The sequence below is a fragment of the Heterodontus francisci genome, chromosome 5 (assembly GCF_036365525.1).
Source record: "Heterodontus francisci isolate sHetFra1 chromosome 5, sHetFra1.hap1, whole genome shotgun sequence".
Lineage (NCBI taxonomy): Eukaryota > Metazoa > Chordata > Chondrichthyes > Heterodontiformes > Heterodontidae > Heterodontus > Heterodontus francisci.
The window spans coordinates 207,979,171-207,993,251 of record NC_090375.1 but is presented as its reverse complement, the minus strand read 5'-3'; positions in this window follow the sequence as shown (position 1 = coordinate 207,993,251).

Genomic DNA, 14,081 nt, shown 5'->3' with positions numbered 1-14,081 from the left:
AGGCTTGGAGAGCCAGTACATCCTGGTGAAGCGATCTTTCAACATAAAATCCAACCAACAACGTGCTCTGGGGCCAGCTTTTGTGAAATGAGACACAGTGACCTCTATGTATCATATTGCCATCTCTGCAGTTCAAAGATTGGAAGTATTCAGCTTACTGGAGCACAAATTAAACCTCAGCAAAACTTTGGAAGACTTTAGGATGACTGCTTTCAAATGGAAGTGCACCCCAAGGGAAGGGAAATTTTGACAATGTCAGCTCGCAAGAGGAGGGAAGGGAAACTGGGTCGTTAGAAGTGCAGTGTGAGAAGAGTCGAGAGAGCAAATGTTGGTTCCCACATACTTGATAAGCTTATAAAGGGCACAAGAGAAGATATGAGGGGAAGGAGAGATGGACATTATATCAGAATTCGAGTAGGACTCAGGAGAAAGGCTGGGAGTAGGTTTTGTTTTATGGACAAGGAGAATGTGTATAAATGACCTGGATGAGGGTGTAGAAGGGTGGGTTAGTAAATTTGAGGATGATACGAAGGTCGGTGGAGTTGTGGATAGTGCCGAAGGATGTTGTAGGGTACAGAGGGACATAGATAGGCTGCAGAGCTGGGCTGAGAGATGACAAATGGAGTTTAATGCGGAAAAGTGTGAGGTGATTCACTTTGGAAGGAGTAACAGGAATGCAGAGTACTGGGCTAATGGGAAGATTCTTGGTAGTGTAGATGAGCAGAGAGATCTTGGTGTCCAGGTACATAAATCCCTGAAAGTTGCCACCCAGGTTAATAGGGCAGTTAAGAAGGCATATGGTGTGTTAGCTTTTATTAGTAGGGGGATCGAGTTTCGGAGCCACGCGGTCATGCTGCAGCTGTACAAAACTCTGGTGAGACCGCACCTGGAGTACTGCGTGCAGTTCTGGTCACCGCATTATAGGAAGGATGTGGAAGCTTTGGAAAGGGTGCAGAGGAGATTTACTAGGATGTTGCCTGGTATGGAGGGAAGGTCTTACGAGGAAAAGCTGAGGGACTTGAGGTTGTTTTCATTGGAGAGAAGGAGGAGGAGAGGTGACTTAATAGAGACATATAAGATAATCAGAGGGTTAGATAGGGTGGATAGTGAGAGTCTTTTTCCTCGGATGGTGATGGCATACACGAGGGGAGAAAGCTTTAAGTTGAGGGGTGATAGATATAGGACAGATGTCAGAGGTAGTTTCTTTACTCAGAGGGGCGTGGAACGCACTGCCTGCAACAGTAGTAGACTCGCCAACTTTAAGGGCATTTAAGTGGTCATTGGATAGACATATGGATGAAAATGGAATAGTGTAGGTCAGATGGTTTCACAGGTCGGCGCAACATCGAGGGCCGAAGGGCCTGTACTGCGCTGTAATGTTCTATGTTCTATGTTCTATAAGGGGTCATTGTTTGAGGACAAATTACTTCATTCAAAGGGTTGTGAAATTTTGGAATTCTCTGCTCCAGAAGGTTGTGGACGCTCCACCGTTGATCTCAATTAAGGCTGGAATAGACAGATTTTTGGTCTCTCAGGGAATCTAGAGACATGGTGTTTGAGTGAGAAAGTGGAGCAGAAGCCAAATATCATCCACGATCATATTGAATTGTGAAGCAAGCTCAATGGGCCAGGTAGTCTACTCCTGCTCCTATTTCTTGGGTTCTTGTGAGAGTAAGCTGAATATAGAACATATAAATATTTTCAATTCTTAATGTCTCTGTATTCCAATCCAACCATTCTGTGCCTGGTCAATAGTTTCAGTGGGATCTGTGCAGCTCGAGAATCGGAGCCGAAGAAATAGACACAAAATCAACAGTGGCTGCTGAAACCGAGAATTGGACCAGGGACCTTTGGATGGTCAGTCTAACGGTCTCTCAAATGAGCTATTTCAGCCACACACTCACTTTAAGCCTGTCCCGTTGTTTTGGAAGAAAATATAACCCTGGGTCCCTCCCACATTCCTCATTCCGGGGTTGGAACTCGACCAGATCTCACATCTTGGATTATTTTAATGTTCTGCTGTTGATATCTTAATGATATCTTGTCTTTGGGCCACTTTCAATCAGGTTCATTAACATATTCTTCTATCATCCCTTCTCCCACATTGATTCCATCTCTCATATTCATTCTTTATTCCTTACAATCTAGAGAGGTTTAGGAATCAGAGCTCATCCCAAACCCTCGGCACACAGACCCCCGGCTGTTATCCTGCTTGATCCAAGAGACCGCTCAATAAATTACACTCTTCATAAACACTGAAAGCTGCCTCACAGTGTTAGAAAAAGAGTAAAATACCTTGTAGTGTTTACAAAAAGTTCAGCTCACGGGGTGTGTTACTGAGCCCACACAGCAGGACGGGCCCAGGCTCCAGCCCAGCCTGTGCTGTGTTAGCTGATGTCACCTGGTGTGATACCAAGCCACACAGAGCAGGAAAGGTCCTGGTTGTATTCATGGCCAGTGATGAGTTAACTGATCCCACACAGTGTGGTACAGAACCACACAGAACAAAATGGGTCCAGGCTCCTTCCTCAGCCTGAGGGATGTTAGTTTACCTCACATAGTGTAGTACATAGCCCCACAAAGAATAGTGAAATCCCAGGCTCCGTCCTTGGCCTGTGGTATTTTACTCCATCACACCCGGTGTGGTACAGAGCCCATGCAGCAGGAAGGCTCCAGGCTCAGTTAGCTGATCTTACCAGCTTGGTACTGAACCACACAAATTAAGAATGGCGCAGTCTACATTCCAGGCCTGCTCTGAGTGAGCTGATCTCACTCTGTGTGATACTGAATCTCATACATAGCAGGATGGAGTCACGCACCAATCCCAGTCCATGGTCTGTTGATTGTTACTATTCAGTGCGGTACTGAGTCCATCAGAGAAGGACGGGCCTAGGCTCCATTCCCCGGACTGTGGGGACTTGGTGTAGTGCACAGCAAAATAATATACGAGAGACCCAAGTTATTCATAGCCTGTGCTGAGTTAGATCATTTTCCCCAGGGTAATACTGAGTCCCACACAGAGCAGGATGGGCTGAGGCTCCAAGGCCTTTGGTGTGTTCCTCATTTCCCGGCGGAGCAGCAGGAGAAGGTAGCGACTCTTCGGTGGGTGAGTGAAGGCATCAGGAGCTGTGTTTTAAAAGTAAGTACTTACTGTTTTACTTACTGTTTTCCTTGTCTTTGAGTTTCTTTTGGCGCCGGAGGAACCGGAAGCTGGTCGGCAGCGAGGACTCCTGGGTAGGTATTTTCCTTAAAGGTGCGGAGCTGAGTAAACCCGAGCCGCTACACATGTAGTGTCTCCCACCCATCCTCCTCCTCTAACATAATAATAAGACCCTTTTTACCCTCCTCCTCTAACCAAAAAGGACTGAGCAGGTAAGCTATTTACTGTTTTTGTTAATATCTATAGTTGTACTTAACTAAGGGGTAATTGAATAAAAGAAATGGCAGCCAGTGTAGTGCAGTGCTCCTCCTGCAGAATGTTCGAGGTGAGGGAAACCTCCGGTGGCCCTGCCGACTTCACCTGCTGGAAGTGCATCCGTCTCCAGCTCCTATCAGACCGTGTTAGGGAATTGGAGCTGGAGCTGGATGAACTGAGGATCATTCGGGAAGCTGAGGGGGTGATAGATAGAAGCTACACGGAGGTCGTTACTCCACAAATCAAAGGCAGCTGGGTAACAGTTAGAGGTGGGAAGAGGTCAGTGCAGGGATCTCCTGTGGTCGTTCCCCTCAACAACAAGTATACAGTTTTAGATACTGTTGGGGGGGACGGCCTATCGGGGGCAGGCTGCAGTGACCGGGCCTCTGGCACGGGGTCCTGCACTGTGGCTCAGAAGGGAAGGAGGGAGAATGGGAGAGCACTAGTCATCGGGGACTCGATGGTGAGGAGTACGGACAGGCGGTTCTGTGGGCGCAGGCGAGACGCACGGATGGTTTGTTGCCTCCCTGGTGCCAGGGTCCGTGATGTTTGTGATCGCGTCTTCAGGATCCTTAAAGGGGAGGGGGAGCAGCCAGAGGTCGTGGTGCACATTGGCACCAACGACGTAGGAAGGAAGGGTGGCACAGATGTTAGAAGTGAGTTTAGGGAGTTAGGCTGGAAGCTGAAAGCTCGGACGGACAGAGTTGTTATCTCTGGTTTGTTGCCGGCGCCACGTGATAGTGAGGCTAGGAATAGGGAGAGAGCACAGCTGAACACGTGGCTGCAGGAATGGTGTAGGAGGGAGGGCTTCCAGTTCTTGGATAATTGGACTGCATTCTGGGGAAGATGGGACCTGTTCAAACAGGACGGGCTGCATCTGAACCAGAGGGGCACCAATATCCTGGGAGGGAGGTTTGCTAGTACTGTTCGGGAGGGTTTAAACTAGTTTGGGAGGGGGATGGGAACCGGACTTGTAATCCAGGGACCAGTGGGTCCACTCAGAAAGACAAAGAGTGTAGTGAGGTATTGGGGAAGGTAGCACTGTCACAGAGGACAGATGGGCACGGAGAAGGGTTAAAGTGCGTATACTTCAACGCAAGAAGCATCAGGAATAAGGTGAGTGAATTGAAGGCGTGGATGGGCACTTGGGACTACGATGTTGTGGCCATCACTGAAACGTGGATAGGTGAGGGGGAGGAATGGTTTTTGGAGGTACCTGGTTATAGATGTTTTCATAAGATTAGGAATGGTGGTAAAAGAGGTGGGGGGGTGGCATTGTTAGTTAGAAATAGTGTAACAACTGCTGAAAGAATTTTCGAGGAGGATCTGCCGACTGAGGCACTGTGGGTTGAGGTCAGGAACAGGAAAGGAGCAGTCACCTTGATGGGAGTTTTCTATAGGCCCCCCAATAGCAGCAGGGAGGTGGAAGAGCAGATTGGGAAACAGATTTTGGAAAGGAGCAGAAGTCACAGGGTAGTAATTATGGGGGATTTCAACTTCCCAAATATTGATTGGCAACTCTTTAGATCGAATAGTTTGGATGGGGTAGTGTTTGTGCAGTATGTCCAGGAAGCTTTTCTGACTCAGTATGTAGACTGCCCGACCAGAGGGGAGGCAATATTGGATTTGGTACTAGGTAATGAACCAGGGCAAGTGATAGAGCTGTTGGTGGGCGAGCACTTTGGAGATAGTGATCACAATTCTGTAGCATTCACTGTGGTAATGGAGAAGGATAGGTATGTGCAACAGGGCAAGGTTTACAATTGGGGGAAGGGTAGATATGATGCTGTCAGGCAGGAACTGAGGAGCATAAGTTGGGAGCATATGCTGGCAGGGAAGGGCACGGTCGAAATGTGGAACTTTTTCAAGGAGCAGATAGTAGGGGCCATTGATAAGCATGTCCCTGTCAGACAGGGAAGGGATGGTCATGTGAGGGAACCGTGGTTGACAAGAGAGGTTGAGAGTCTTGTTAGGAAGAAGAAGGATGCGTATATAAAGTTGAGGAAAAAGGGCACAGGCATAGCTCTGGAGGGATACAAGATGGCCAGGAAGGATCTGAAGAAAGGGATTAGGAGAGCTAAGAGAGGGCATGAAAAATGCTTGGCGGGTAGGATAAAAGAAAACCCCAAGGCCTTTTACGCGTATGTCAGAAATATGAGGATGACTAGGGGGACCATAGGTCCGGTCAAGGACAATAGCGGGAGACTGTGTGTTGAGCCGGAAGAGATAAGTGAGGTTTTGAATGAGTACTTCTCTTCGGTATTTACGAATGAGAAGGGGTGTATTACTGAAGAGGACGGTGTGAAACAGACTGGTAAGCTCGAGGAAGTGCTCGTTAGGAGGGAAGATGTGTTGGGGTTTTTGAATAACTTGAAGATAGACAAGTCTCCCGGGCCTGACGGGGTATATCCAAGGATGTTATGGGAAGCAAGGGATGAAATTGCAGAGCCGCTGGCAATGATCTTTTCATCTTCTCTGCTGACGGGGGTGGTACCAGGTGATTGGAGGGTGGCAAATGTTGTGCCCCTGTTCAAGAAAGGGAATAGGAACAACCCTGGGAATTACAGGCCAGTTAGTCTTACTTCGGTGGTAGGCAAGTTGATGGAAAAGGTGCTGAGGGATAGGATTTCTGAGCATCTGGAAAGACACTGCTTGATTCGGGACAGTCAGCACGGTTTTGTGAGGGGTAGGTCTTGCCTCACAAGCCTGATTGAATTCTTTGAGCAGGTGACCAAGCAAGTGGATGAGGGTAAACCAGTGGATGTGGTGTACATGGATTTTAGTAAGGCATTTGATAAGGTCCCCCATGGTAGACTTATGGAGAAAGTCAGGAGGCATGGGATAGTGGGGAATGTGGCCAGTTGGATTAAGAATTGGCTAACTGATAGAAGGCAGAGAGTGGTCTTAGATGGTAAATACTCAGCCTGGAGCCCAGTTACCAGTGGCGTGCCGCAGGGATCAGTTCTGGGTCCTCTCCTGTTTGTGATTTTTATTAACGACTTGGATGAGGAAGTCGAAGGGTGGGTCAGTAAATTTGCAGATGATACAAAGGTTGGTGGAGTTGTGGATACCGAGGAGGGCTATTGTCGTCTGCAAAGGGACTTGGATAGGTTGCAGTGCTGGGCTGAAAAGTGGCAGATGGAGTTTAACCCTGAAAAGTGTGAGGTCGTCCATTTTGGAAGGACAAACATGAATGCAAAATACTGGGTTAACGGTAGGGTTCTTGGGCATGTGGAGGAGCAGAGAGACCTTGGGGTCTATGTGCATAGATCATTGAAAGTTGCAACTCAAGTGGATAGGGCTGTGAAGAAGGCATATGGGGTGTTAGCGTTCATTAGCAGAGGGATTGAATTTAAGAGCCGTGAGGTGATGATGCAGCTGTACAGGACCTTGGTAAGGCCTCATTTGGAGTACTGTGTGCAGTTCTGGTCGCCTCATTTTAGGAAGGATGTGGAAGCCTTGGAGAGGGTGCAGAGGAGATTTACCAGGATGTTGCCTGGAATGGAGAATAAGTCTTACGAGGAAAGGCTGAACATTCTAGGCCTCTTCTCATTAGAAAGGAGAAGGATGAGGGGTGACATGATAGAGGTTTATAAGATGATCAGGGGAATAGATAGGGTAGACAGTCAGAAACTTTTTCCCCGGGTGGAGCAAAGCGTTACAAGGGGTCATAAATTTAAGGTGAAGGGTGGGAGATATAAGGGGGATGTCAGGGGAAGGTTCTTTACCCAGAGAGTGGTCGAGGCATGGAATGCCTTGCCCGGGGAAGTTGTTGAGTCAGAAACTTTAGGGACTTTCAAAAGGCTTTTGGATAGGTATATGGATAAAGGAGAATGATGGGGTATAGATTAAATTGTCCTTGACAGAGGACAAAGGATCGGCACAACATTGTGGGCCGAAGGGCCTGTTCTGTGCTGTATGTTCTATGTTCTATGTTCTATGTTCTATGTTATTCTCATAGGCACTGAGCACCATATAGAGCAGGAAGGGCCTGTGTTCAGTGAGCTGATCTCACCTAGTGTGGTCCTGAGACCCAAACACAGAGCAGGACAGGCATAGGCCTAATCCCTGGCCTGTGCTCAATTAGCGGATCACATCCAAAAAGCTTTTGATAAGGTGCCACACCAAAGGCTTCTCTATAAGACTAAACTCCCCGGTATCAATGGTAATATATTGAGGTGGATTGGGAACTGACTGGCAGGATGTAGGCAGAAAGTGGTTACAGATGGATCTATTTGGAGATCAGTCACCAGTGAAGTCCCATGGGGATTGGTTTTGGGACCGGTGCTCTTTACTATTTTTATTAATGATCTGGACGTAGGTGTCGGGGACACGATCTGTAAATTTACAGATAATGTGAAGATTTGTGTGAGGTTTCAGACTGTAGACAATGCTCAACTGTTTCAGGATGATCTTAATGTGCTGGGAGATTAGGTTCATGGCTGACAAATGATGTTTGGAGAAGTGCAGTGTTATTCATGTGGGCAGAGGATGCGTGCATAAGAGGGGTGACAATCCCAGGCAGCGGAGGCACTCAGGTTAAAACCTCCCTGTACATGGATGACGTCGCCGTCTTCTGCTCGGATCCGCTGTCTGTGCGCAGACTGATGAGCATCTGCGACCAGTTCGAACTGGCGTCGGGAGCCAAAGTTAACCACGGCAAGAGCAAGGCCATGTTCTTTGGGAACTGGGTTGACCGATCCTTTGTCCCCTTCACCGTCAGGTCAGACTACCTGAAGGTGCTGGGAATATGGTTTGGAAGGGCCGGGCCGTGCACCAAAACCTGGGAGGAGCGAGTAGCCAAAGTACAACAAAAGTTGAGCATGTTGGGGCAGTGATCTCTCTCCATTGTGGGTAAGAACCTGGTCATCAGGTGAGAGACGCTCACTTTGTTGCTGTACGTGGCGCAAGTCTGGCCCATACCCCACTCCTGCGCTGTGGCGGTCACCTGAGCCATTTCCTGCTTCATCTGGGGATCTAAAATGGACCGGGTCCGGAGGGTCACGATGTTCAAACCTCTGGATAAGGGCGGGAAAAATGTACCCAACGTGGCCCTCATCCTGATGACCACCTTCGTGTGCGGCTGCATCAAGCTGTGTGTAGACCTCCAGTACGCAAACTCCAAGTGTCACTCCGTGCTGAGGGTCTATCTGTCCCCGGTGTTGCGAAGGATGGGCCTGGTCACATTGCCGCGGAACGCTCCATGCAGTTGGACCGTGCCGTACCACCTATCCTTCGTGCAGCAGTTTCTGCGGGAAAACACCTTTGACCACCGGTCCATCAGGCAGTGGTCTGCACAGAATGTCCTCAAGGCCCTACTGGAAAAGGAGACGGTGGATCCTGTCGGATGATTCCCCAAGCAGACCGCCAAAGTCATTTGGCGGAATGCCTCATCACCAGAACTTTCAAACAAGCACCAAGATGTAGCTTGGCTGGTGGTGAGAAGAGCCCTCCCCGTCAGATCCTTCCTGCACGCCCGAAGTCTCGCCCCCTCCGTGCAATGCCCCCGCGGTGGCTGTGGTGGAGAAGAGACGGTTGCCCAACTCCTCCTGGAATGTGTCTTTGCAAAGCAGGTGCGGAAAGAGATGCAGTGGCTTTTGTCGAGGTTCATCCCAAGCAGCTCTGTAACACAGGTGTCTGTGCTCTACAGGCTGTTCCCAGGGACGCACACCGAGACAAACATCAACTGCTGCTGGAGGACTATCAATTCGGTGAAAGACGCCCTTTGGTCGGCCCGAAACTTGCTGGTCTTGCAGCGCAAAGAGTTGTCCACGACCGAATGTTGCAGACTGGCACATTCCAAAATCCAGGACTACGTGCTGAGGGACGCACTAAAGCTTGGGGCAGCCACAGCAAAGGCTCAATGTGGAAAGACCACAGTGTAAGGTTCCCCCACCAAGCTGAACTGAGGGGCTGGATCCATGGGAAACCCCTCGAACTTTATCGGGAAAATTTTGTCTCGTGTAAAATGTAAAAATGTATCTGGCACGACAATTGTGAAATGGAAGGGTTGTGAGGCAACTCATGATTGTATTGAACGAAACTGATCACTTATGTACTGTTTGTATTTTTTGACTTGGTGCTGTTTGAAACTGGTAATGTAATTTTTCCAGATTTTTATGAATAAAGTATATTTTGGAAATTAAAAAAAAAACATTCATCCACCCTTCAGAGAAAAATACTGAAGAAAGTGGAGAAGGAACATGATCTGGATAGAAATCTGTTTTTCTAGTACATAGATCTATAAAGTTACATGAGCAATTCTGTGAAGAGATAGCTGGAGCAAATAGGCTCATGTGGATATATTGCCGGGACAGCTGGCAATACTCCAGGATGTTTTTACAATGGAGCAAAAGCTCCCGAACAGGAACCAGGAGAGTTTCTTCTTTCCTTTGTTTGGTTCAATTCATCATTCACCAATCAGATTGATGACAGGTCACCCCCTCCTTTCATTTCCCCAGTTGTCTGCTCCCTCTTCTCAGAGAGATTCTCTCACTGAACAGGACACCTACATTCCCCAGTTCCAACAGTCCAGGAAGCTTCCACTGTGTTTGGAGACACTCAATGACCCGTTGTGTTTGCACTGGCTCTTTGAAAGCTGATCCAGTTAATCCCAATTCCCTGCTCTTTCCCCATTGTCCTGCACATTTATCTCTTTCAATTAATTATCCAACTCCGTTTTAAAACTGAGTTAAGAAAAAACTATTTTGAAAGTGGTGCAGGAGCCTCTGCAGTGACAATGCACAGTGTGTGATAATCGATTAAGTCTCCTGATTCAGTGACACTGAGAGTTAAACTCAGGATTCTTGTACAGCAAGCATGGACACCAAGCATGGCCAGTTCATGGAAGGGTTTATTTATGTAGTTTAGTCATTATGTCATTATGTCATCACATCATTAGCATATTATAGAAATACATTGCGCCCCTTCCTCTTTCAAAAGAAAAGTATTTTTCTCTTTGTTTCTGTACAATGAATTAAATCTACAAATCAAGTTTAATAACTGGATTACAAAGTCTGATCTCCTTACAAGTTTCGTCGCAGAGTCAGGTTTTGAACTGCTTGGTTTTGGTTCACTGCTTAAAGAAAATCTTTTTTCTTTCTCAGAAATCGTTGCCTCAGATACTGAATTGTCTGAACAGGTTCAAACTCTGACATGAGCTCATGATCAAGTGAATCATACTCATGTTTTGTTCATTCCTTGCCAGCTCATGTGATCTGCACAGGGATTTCTCACTTTTCCATCACTTTTGACCAAGTAACTTTCAGTTTCACATAACTTTCAGTGTCACTGGGCTGGTAATCCCAAGGCCCAGGCTAATGCCCCGGGGATATCAGTTCAAATCCTACACAGCAGCTGATAGAACTTAAATTCAATTAATTAATAATCTGGCATTGAAAGCTAGTCTCAGTTATTTTGACGTGAAACTTACATCAATTGTCGTAATAAAAATCTGGTTCACGAGTGGTATTTATGTAAGGAAATCTGCCGTGCTTACCTGGTCTGGCTTATGTGTGACTCCAGATCCACGGCAATGTGGTTGATTGTTAACTGCCCTCGAAATGGCCTAGCAAACCATTGATTTCAAGGGCAATTATAATGGGCAACAAATGCTGGCCTTGCCAGCAAGGCCCACATCCCATGAAAGAATAGAAAAATTATTTTTACTACATTTCCCACATCCCAATGTATGACATGTGTGGGGGACTCAAAGCACCAAGATGCTCATTGTGCCTGAAGCTGTGTTCTCTCTTGTTTGTGTCAAATTGATGTTTCTGACAGAATTGTTTGTGTTCAACTTTAGCAGTCAAGTTAGGGAGGACCAGACTCAAACGTGTCCTTAACCTTCTCTTCATCAAAAGCTCAGCAGGTTTATACCCTGTTGTGGAGTGTGGGATTGTTCGAGACCATAATATAATAGAATTTTACAGTACGCTTGAAAGTGAGGTAGTTCAAACTGAAGCCAGGGTGTTAAATTTGAACGAAGGAAATTATGAAGATATGAGGGGCAAATTGGCTGAAGTGGATTGGGATTAACAGGTATGACAATACATAGGCAATGGTCAGCCTTTAAAGAAATATTACACAGTTTACAGAAACTATACATTCCTTCAAGGCCCAAAAAACCCAAAAGAAAAGTCAGTGAACCATGGCTAACAAAGGAAGTTAAGGATTGTATAAGAGTAAAAGGAAAAGCCTATAAAGTTCCAGAAATAGTAGTAAACCTGGGGATTGGGAGGATTTTAGAATACAGCAAAGGAGAACCAAGAAACTGATAAAGAAAGGGAGAGTAGAATATGAAAGTAAACTAGAAAAAAACATAAAAACGAACTGTAAAAGCTTCAATAGGTACGTAAAAAGGAAACGTACTAAGACAAATGTGGGCCCATTACAGGCCGAGTCAGGAGAATTTATAATGGGGAATCGAGAAATACCAGAGAAGACAGATGACTGCTTTGCGTCTGTCTTCACTGAGGAAGATAAAAAAAATCTCCCCGGATTAGCGATCAACGGGATTAGGGAGAATGAGGAATTGAATGTAATTAGTATTAGTAAGAAAGTTGAATTCAAGAAATTAATGAGGCGAAGTTCGATAAGACCCCGGGATCTGATTTTCTACATCTCAGAGTGTTGAAAGAGGTAGCTATGGAGATAATGGATGCATTGGTGATCATCTTCCCAAATTCTATAGATTCTGAAATGGTTCCGGCATATTGGAAAGTATCAAATGTCACCCTGCTATTTAATAAGGGAGGGAGAGAGAAAACAAGGAATTGCAGACCTGTTAGCCTTACGTCAGTCGTTAGGAAAATGCTAGAATCTATTCTAAAGTATTTGATAAATGGACATTTGGATAATAATAATCTGATTAGGCATAGTCAACATGGATTTATGAATGGGAAATCATGTTTGACGAAGCTGTTGGAGTTTTTTCAGGATGTTGCTAACAGAATTGATAAAGGGGAGTTGGTGGATATGGTATACTTGGATTTTCAGAAGGCTACTGATAAAGTCCCCCACAGGAGATTGGTTAGAAAAATTAAAGCACATGGGACAGGAGGTAATGTACTGGCATGGATTAAGGATTGGTTATCAGGAAGAAAGCAGAGAGTAGGAATAATCTCTCGATGGCAGGCTGTGACTAGTGCTGTATCGCAGGAATCAGTGCTAGGGCCCCAGCTGTTTGCAATATATATCAATAATGTGGATATGGAGACCAACTGTAACATTTCCAAGTTTGTGGATGACACAAAACTAGGTGGGAATGTGTGTTCTGAGGAAGATGCAAAGCGGCTTCAAGGGGATTTGGACAGACTTAGTGAGTGGGCAAGAAAATGACAGATGGAATATAATGTGGAAAATTGTGAGACTATCGACTTTGGTGGGAGGCATAGATGTGCAGAATATTTCCGAAGTGATTAGAAAATGTAGATGTATGAGATGTAGAGGACCTGGACATCCCCGTAAATAAATTACTGAAAGCTCACATGCAGTTGCAGCAAGCAATTAAGAAGGCTAATGGTATGTTAGCCTTTACAGTAAGAGGGTTTGAGTACAGGAGTAGTGAAGTCTTGCTTCAATTGTATAGAACCTTGGTTAGACCGCACTTGGAGTACAGTTTTGGTCCCCGTTACCTTAGGAAGGTTATTATTTCCATAGGGGAAGTGCAACGAAGGTTCACCAGACTTGTTCCTGGGATGTCAGGACTGTCCTATGAAGAGAGACTGGGGACACTGGACCTGTATACTCTACAGTTTCACTGTAACTTACAAAATACTTAAAGGGATAGACAGGTAGATACAGATAAGATGTTTCCCCTGGTTAGGGAGTCTAGACAGTCTAGGGGACACAATTTCAAAATAAAGGGGAAGGGACTTAGGACTAAGATGAGGAGAAATTTCTTTATTCAGAGCGTTGTGAATCTTTGGAATTCTCTACCTCAGAGAGCGTGGAAGCTCAGTCATTGAGCATGTTTAATGTAGAGATTGACGGATTTCTAAATACCAATGACATAAAGGGATATGCAGATAATGGGGGGAAAAGGCATTGAAGTGGATGATCAGCCATGATCGTATTGCATGACAGGGCAGGCTCGATGGGCTGAATGGCCTACTCCTGTTCCTATGTTCCAATATGATAGAAAAATCTTAAATTATTACATGATAAGACGGGGTAAATAGAAAAAGCCTGATTCCAGTCATTAATGGGGCAAGAATGAGAGTTTAGAACTGCAGAGACTTCATTACACAGATAGTTGTGGGGTTGTGGAATTCATATGTGAGGTGAGTGCTTGAGGCTGAAATTGCTGCAACTCTCAAGATTAGCTCTAGTTGGCAGTAGGTGGAAAAGTGGTTGACTGGATATAGAAACAGTCTAAGTGAATGTGATTGGAACTATTTGCTCTTGCTGAGGATGAACGCTGGCACAGACTGATTGGGCCAAATGCCTTGTTTAAGTTCAATGTGTTTCTTTTGTGGAAAGAACAAAAAATGGTGGGAATTGACAAGTAGACTCCTGAAGCGAAAATTAAATTCATCTGTGATTGTTCTGGAGATTACGTGAGAAGAAATGTGATTTAAGTATATGTTAATGTCGATAAAATGTTGTATAAAAGTATTTGGGGCCTTGTTTTCCCCATGTCTGTATTTTTTCGACGATGATATTA